Source organism: Rattus norvegicus, chromosome 4 (genome assembly GCF_036323735.1).
Source record: "Rattus norvegicus strain BN/NHsdMcwi chromosome 4, GRCr8, whole genome shotgun sequence".
NCBI classification, from domain to species: Eukaryota; Metazoa; Chordata; class Mammalia; order Rodentia; family Muridae; genus Rattus; species Rattus norvegicus.
Window position 1 is genome coordinate 24,846,613 of NC_086022.1, and position 8,556 is coordinate 24,855,168.

The window sequence follows — 8,556 nt, forward strand, 5'->3', positions numbered from 1 at the left end:
CCAGAGTCTGACAAAAGCAGACATGGATGCTTGCAGCCAACCATTAGACTGAGTGTTGGGACCCCAATGGAGGAGTTAGGGGAAGAACTTAAGAAGCCAAACAGGGTGGCTCTTGATCCTGTAAAGGCTCAATGCCCCAGTATAGGGGAATGCCAGGGTAGTGAGGTGGGAGTAGGTGGGTGATTGGGATAGCACCTTCATAGAAACAGTGGGAGGGGGTGGGATAGGAGGGTTGTGGAGAGAAAACTGGAAAATGGGATAACATTTAAAATGTAAATAAATAAATATCCAATAAAAATAATAAAAATCTATGTAGGTTGTCCTCTTATCTCTTTTCATACACTGGAACATATGGACAGGCACATGTATACACAGACACACACACACAGACACACACACACACACTAAATATTTTAAAAATAAACCTTGATGAATCTAAAACAACCATAATATTTCATTCTTCAACATCAACTTAGTAAACATAAAGCAGAGAGTACATAATTTAAACCTAAATCAAGGATCATTTTAACATCTAGTTCTATACAATAAGAAATACCTAGTTTGCTTAAGCCACCATGTATAAATTCTCCATCACAGGCAGAATACATTTACTATTTAATAGTTTGGTTTATATGGTTTAGAACAAATGTCACCAATTTTACTAAACTTTTTATACTTGGACTAAAAATAAGTATATTATGTTAATATCTCAGATCTTCAGAAAATTTTCTGTGAGTGGAGTACTAAGTAAAAAATTTCTCATTGACGACTAAAATCAAACACAGAACTCTCCATTCCTAAACAAATTCATGATACAATACAAATACTATAAGATTGGGAAACCAGAACTGTATATATTATTTTATGTAATATTTTATTTTATGTATTATTTTACATAATAGACATATACAAATATACATAGTTGTAAGAGAAAAATAAAGAGATCAAGTTGCAACTTTCAAAAGTCTCACAAAGTCTGAAGTAAACTCATTAAACTAATTTACATGCCTTGTCACAAATTTCAAGAAAGAGTATTATAAAAACAACAGATGACATGACGTATCATATGATCATTTAGAAAATGCTTAGAAATCCATGGAAGATAAAATGATTTTGGCATTGAGTCTTTTTAAGGACAGGGAAAACATTAGCAGACAGAAATGACTGCTAGTGTAGGGAAGGCTGCCCAATCTGTGACTACAGAAATGACTTTTGCTTAAGAGTAAACTAAAATCCACTCCTGTGTTGACATGACTTCTTAATCACCTTGAGGTAAGGTCCAAGCACAGACCCCCCGCATGCAGTCAGCACCTAACTCTCAGAGGAGAAAGGAGGTGATCCCAAACATAATGCAAAATTTTGGAAATAATGTGTGCAAAATATAAGGATGAGCAAATGGGGATTAGCTTCTACTAAATATGTTTGAGTTTACTTTTATCTCAACAATTTCAGGTCACCAAAATAAAAAGTACCCTTCAGATGTCCCCTTGAAGAGTTTAGAATAAACTGCAAAATTGCTCATTTGATCTCGTTGCATACACATTCATCGTCACCTGGAACATTGACATTTATGATAATTCTGCTATTTTAAACATCACCCTAACAAGAGTGCAGCTGCCTATTAAAAGAGCTATCTAATCAGTACCAAACACTCCAGACATGTGCAAAATAAATACATAAATAAATATCCCGCCAAACACCCCATCCAGAACAAAACTTACAAGGTCAGCAAATAGGCATCTTCAAAAGAATGCAAATGATTATAACCAATATTGTTTTACTATACATTTTAATTTCCCCTTTATTTGGAAATTGTTTAAACTTGTAGATTTTCTAAAATATAATAGATATTTTTAAGCAACTTCTTTGAGAAGCAACATGTTTTTTTTACAACTATTAAAAAACGAAATAGATGGAAACGGTATATTACCAAATGTATAGAATACTATTCAAAATCTTGAATATTTTAAGACATTAGAAGAAAGCCATTGGGGATTCTGGAGACAAGATTAAATTTAGCACAACAGGACCCACAGTTCCTGTGTACCTCACATTTCTAATTCTTAGGATAGAGCCAGGCTAGCACATAAAGATAGCAAACAACCCCCTTAAGGTGAAAAAGAACAACTTTTTTCATTTGCCAAAGAATCCTTGCCTTGTCTAGCTACATCTAATTCACTTAACATCTATAGTGGTTTGAAAGAAAATGGCACCTATGGGTCTACAGGGAATGTCACTATTAGAAGCTGTGGCCCTGGAGGTGTGGCTTTGTTGGAGGAGGTATGTAAACACGGGGTAGGCTTTGAGGTCTCAGAAGCACAAGCCTGATATTTTCCTGCTTCCTTCGAATGTAGAACTCTCAGCTCCTTCTCTAGTACCATGTCTCTCTGAATGCTGCCACGCTTCTCACCACGATGAAAATGAACTAAACCTCTGAAACTGTCCAGTCCCATCTATATGTTTTCCTTTGTAAGTGTTGCCATGGTCATGGTGTCTTTTCACAGTAATAAAAACCCTTAGGTTGAGACAACCTCCTTAGAAGTTTGGGTTTTAGAGGACAGAGTGAAAAGTATGATGGTGAAAATATCTTTATTCATCACGGCCAGAAACTGAAAACAATATAAATGTCCCTCAACTAAAGAATGGATAAAGAAAATATAACATCTCAACAGTGTAATACTATTCAACTATTACAAACAAAGACAACATGAGTTTTGCAGGCAAATGGATGGAATTTGAGAATATCATCCAGACTGAGGCAACCCAGAACCAAAGAGACATGAATTGTATGAACTCTCTTATAAGTGGACATTAACCATAAAGTGCAGGACAGCCAGGCTCTAATCCACAGACCCAAAGATACTGGGTCACAAGAAGATCCCAAGGGAGAATGCATGAGTCGCACTCAGAAGGAGAGATTAAATAGTCAAAGGTGATGGATGGAAAGAAGGAAGTGGGTAGGAAATGAGATGAGGAAGGAAAGAGGGATGTAAATCAGGTATGGGGAGATGACGTGGTGGTGTACGAGAGGGCTATAAGTAAGAATGAAAACGAGCATATGAGGCAGTCTGAAGTTCTGTCAGATTCATACAGTACTCAGTGTCATGAAAATATAAAATGTCTACTTAATCATAGTGTACTGCACCCTCAAGAATAAGAATCTATCAAAACAATTCATTTTAATATTATATTCTTTTAAATATGTGAAAGTTGGATAAAAACTTTAGAGCTTCTTATCATGCAACCACACATAGTTTTTAAGAGAAAATAAAATTTAAGAATCTACTAAGAATTTGTGATTTATATTTCTCTCATGATGCAGTAACTCAGTGAGATTAAGTTTGCTATCTTATTTGCTAAATTATTTTTATTTTCATAAGTCAGGAATCATCCAAAGACATAACTCTCTCTTACTCCATTCTGACACTAAAACTTAAACATCAAATTAAAGCTAATATGACATTTTAAATCTTAAAAATATACATACATAAATTTAATATTGGTACTTTAAAATAAAGCTACATTACTATGTTGCTATGCTTTAGTAGGGTCTCAGATAATTAGCTCTCTTGCCTTCTGCTACAGTGCTAGTTGACTGAACATACTTCTCTATTGCTAAATGATCTGCCTTGGCATTTAATTTGAATAATGTTCTGACAGCTTTAATCAACCATAAAATGTTACCAACAGAAAACAGACGGAACCCTTCGGATGAGTTTTGTGTGTATTCAGTACTGGCATAAACAGTACACATTGTTTGCATTGTTCATTCTCACCCTACCTGGACTCTACTTGTGCTTTTCAACCAAAATCAAACTACACAATGAAAACCTGTTCAAAGATGATTAATTAACATCCGTGTTCCACAACAATGGGCTCTTTCTATTCAGAAGTGAAAAACAAGGAAATAGCTTTGTAGAATAAATTAGGCTAGGAAATCTCTTCCACTAAATAATAAAAATGTTTTAGAAATTAGTATTCATGAATTCAAATGAAAAATATATACTGTTGGTATATTGACCACTCCAGTGAAATTTCTGTACAAAGGCAATAGTAATAAAAGATCAGGGACAAATCCCATTGTATTTTACTTCTGTTAAATCAATTAATTAAGTGTCCTTGACCTGGTATACCTGTGTGGGCTCTATCTGTATAGCAGGTTGTTAACTGTTGCAAATGACTTAAAGAAGGATGACAGTTTCAAATCCCTATTTCCTAATGAGAGTGTTTTAGTCCTTTATTTCTGTAATCTAACATTGGGAGAGCACTTATTCATTGATAGGATGGTCACAAAAGAACATTGTAAGTCCTCTTTCTGCTATTCCAAGAACAATTCTGACAAGTCATCATTGCTGACAGCTGTTTCTTGGTGTCAAATATGACACCAGAGAATTCAGAAGAACTGTTTGTAAGTAAGGGTAAAGTAAGTGAATGTTGATGAGTACGGGCAAGTGGCTGGTAACTAAGATGTCCCCTAATAATTAGGTAGCAAATAAAGCAGGTCTGACTCAGAAGAAAAAGGCAATGATTATTCAGGGTTTTCAAAAAAGGACAGAGGTTTTGCCCCTAATTGTGCCCCAAGGGACTTCACATGAGCATACATTCCTCGGGTTGTTTCTCAATCCTGAGAGACTCTTGGTCTGACACATTTCTTATTTTAGTGGGACATCCAAATATCACAAATGCCTTATTTAGTTTATAAAATGTCCATGATATATTGATTGATTTCTCATGTATGTAAAAAAATAGTTTAATTTCTCTATCTTTTGTGTTTATTCTTTATGTAACATTTTTAAGAATAGATAATATAGATTAAAAGTTTTAAATAATAGAAACAAAACAATGAACTAGACTTACTACTGAATTGATATAGGAAAGGAATTTACACAAACGCAAAACGTTTTCCAATGGCAAAGAATTTTTACTCTGGATATAAAGAAGGAAAAGGAGCATTCTATAAAATCTATTTTAGTCTTACTTCATCAGTAATAAAGTCTAGCTGATCCCTTTACAAGGAGGAGAGACATGAGTGAATGACAGTGAAAGACAGAATTTAAATTACTCACTCACTTTAAAATTTTTCAAACTATATTCTAAATCTGTATGTTTGATGAAAATTACAGTAATACTATTTCTAATCCAGGTAAGGCCAATTTTGTACTAAATACTTTAAAGATAGCTGCAAATTTTTAGGGAGATTTTCAAAACAAAGGAAATAAGATGTTAAAGGTCATTTGTAACATTACCTCAAACATAATCATTAAAATTACTAGTTTGTAGACTAGTAGATATGTTTTGTAAAATACCTTCATATAAAACAAATTCTTAGTACATTGGATATAAAATATGCACTCTCAATCCTGCTAGTTGTAAGTAGACTGCATTTTCAGGCTAGAAACCATTAATTTTCACATTGAAAAATATGTCCTGGAGTCGCCGACACGGAGGAGCGTGGTGGAGGTACCCTGCAGCTTCAGAAACCAGCTCTTATGGATACCAGGCCCAAACAGCTAGGCGATTCTTGTCTGGAAACTGCCAGCATATCCAAGAGAGGAAAGCGACTCAAGTTCTGGGCCCATCTCGCCTGCTCGGGCTGAGTGACTGTGGCAGACTATGCCAACTCGGATCCAGTGGTGTGAGATCTGGACTGGTCAAGAAAGCCGTGGCCAACTCTGTTCAACAGGAAGCAAAGTCACTGTTGTAGTTTGGAAGCATCCCAGGCTCCTCCTACTGAGGAGGCTCTTTCTGGGGTGGGTGAACCATGTGACATCATGGACAGCAGTGATGAGATGGATGCCCAGGAGGAAAACTCTCAGGAAAGATCCGACTCCAAAAACAAGAAAAGCAAGGGACACAAAGCAAAGTCCCTGGATGGGGCTGTCAGGGAAGAGTATCCAATTGATGTTTGCCTGCTGCTGGCTTCTTATATCCGTCCTGAGGCCATCGTGAATTTTTCCCTGATTTATAGGAATGCTTGGACCTGAACTTGCACTGTGCCTTTTGAACCAGGTTGTACCAAAAGCACGACACGTTAGATGCTTCTCTACCTTTGCAGCTGTGACCAGAGTCCGTGTAGAAGCTGTGCTGTCTCCAGGCATGTGTGATCTCATCTCTGTATCATATGTATGAACCGTTTGCTGCTCCAATCTCCAAGATTCCAGTCATTCTTGAAAGCACTCCCAGCACACTGAAAAATTCCAAATGCTTACTTTGGAAGGATTGTTGGGAACAGACAAGATCTAATGTGGGAATTCAACTTCAAGTTCAAAAAATAGTCCTCATCGCTTCTCGGCCTTTTGGCTAAGATCAAGTGCAAGAAACAGTCCCCTAGATTAAAGAGCGAGTTTATGGAACGGTTGCAACTGGCCCATTCAATATCAAGATGTTCATACCAAACCTGACCAAGACTGCTGCCTGCTGCAGGTCACCACACTCAACTTCATCTTTACTCCTGTTATCATGGGAATGATATTTACCTTATTTACGATTAATGTGAGTACAGACATGCAGTGTCAATGAGGGCGACTGGTGTTCCAAGATTCTCCCGTACGTGCTGGTCAGAATCTGCACAGTGAACAGGGTGTGCAAGTCGTCCTGTACCCAGTATTCAGCTCTTTGCCTGGTGGTATCCGCAGAATCCGTTCTTCCTGAGAGCATAGTTCTTGCTTCCTGGTCCTTGGGATAGCTTCCAGTCTAGTCCATTAGTAATCTAATTCTGTTTAGAAGGGACAGCTGGACTGTGTAGCTGATTAGTGATGCAAAGGATTTTTGGGTTCCTGGGGCTTCGATTACAGGCCGCGTAAAGGCTGAATCAAGAGGAAAACCAACTATGATTTATACACATTTTAATGTAAGATTTGCATATTTGAAAGGAGAAACCTGGCCTCATTCTCTGTGTTAAACCTCAGTTGGTGCTGTTGATCTTACTCTTTGTCCTCTGTCAGGGAAAATTTAAACTCTTACTCCTCAAGGAAGAACGTTTTCCCTTACAGATTAGAGGGACCCAGAGGCTTAAAATGGTTGCTCCAATGTTGCTGCTCCTCAAATTCAACTGAATATCTTTTCTTTTCCCTTTACCCTTCTCCAGAAATAAAGCAGGTTACAGGGTTGTCAGAATCTTATAAGACTGACTTGTGCATCTTTTTAAAAGAATACTTTTAGGATATTAATTACACGAATATTGTTTTGAAAAAGAAGAAAATCTGTCCTGTATAAAATTTCTTGTAACTAAACATCTTGCAATAGCCTTATATTTTGTGTTAAGAAGTCTACTATATGAATATATGCACATTGTATAATAAATCAAATATAAAAAATTATACAATGTGTTAAAGAAGCTAACATACATAAAATCAATCTCGTTAGTTCACAGAAGAATTGAAAGGGAATCTGTATTCAAGTTTTACTTTCTGGTTGAACCATGAGTTGGTGGTATAGAAATATAGCATTCTGATTGGGTTAGTTTGATGTATTTTATTTTGGTGTCAGGTAAAATACTTACGCCTGTGCTTACAAGTTTCTGCATCCCATTGATTTTCTAAACTGAGTGGGAAAGTGTTATTTTTGAAACAATAAGGAAGTGTCATATGGTAAGCATAGAGTTTCTTATTAGCCATCATATTATTAGTCTTTTATTGATTATTAGAAAATTCATAGCAAAAATTATACTCTACTATATTTATATCTTTGACTACTACACCAGTGAAAACTTTAAGACAGCTAAGAAAGAAATTCAAGAATCTAACAGAAGATGGTAAAACCTCCTGTGCTCATGGGTTGATAGAATTAATGTTAGGGTAAGATCATCCTATTCAAAGCAATATACAGATTCAGTGTAATGGCCATAAAAAGTATCAATTCAATTTACTTAGAGAATTTTTTTTAAAAAAAAGCTTAAAATGTGTACAGAAACATAAAAGAACCATGATATCTGAAGCAGTCACATTCAATAAACATAACAAAAACAATAGTTACTGATCACTGATTTCAACTTATTCTACAGAGATATAACAATATAAATCAGCTGACATAAAATTAGGCAGCCTGATCAATAGAAATTAACTAAAAACAGATAATGTCCCTTGTTTCTACCCAATTTGCAGCAGAGGCCATAAGAAAAAGGCAGCATCTTTAACAAATATTGGTGATGGTTAAGTGCAGGAGAATGAATGTGAAAGTTTTGGAGTCATACCACACCGTGAGCTTGAGAGAGGAGAAGTAGGCACTGTGCTTGAACTCAGTGGCATAGAAACAGAGCTCCTGCTCCTGTTAAGAAACAAAAATGATAGAATTCTAATAGCACAGGTATTGAGACAAAAGAGAGAGAGAGAGAGAGAGAGAGAGAGAGAGAGAGAGAGAGAGAGAGAGAGACCACATGAAACTAAAAGCTTCTGTACAGAAAAACACACCATCAGTCAACTGAAAAGTAAGTCTACAGAATGGGGAAAAATGTCCTCAATAATTTCTGTTAGATATTTTTTTCCAGAAGAGTTAAGTATGTGGTTCCCTGATCCAAAGTAAAATTTCTAATTGCATAAACATTTCCACGAGTACTGC

General features: G+C 36.1%; 1 pseudogene; it reads left to right on the forward strand.

Moving 5' to 3' along the window:
• Positions 1–5,534: 5,534 nt before the first annotated feature.
• Tmem183a-ps1 (transmembrane protein 183A, pseudogene 1) lies at positions 5,535–6,659 on the forward strand (annotated as a pseudogene).
• Positions 6,660–8,556: the final 1,897 nt, after the last annotated feature.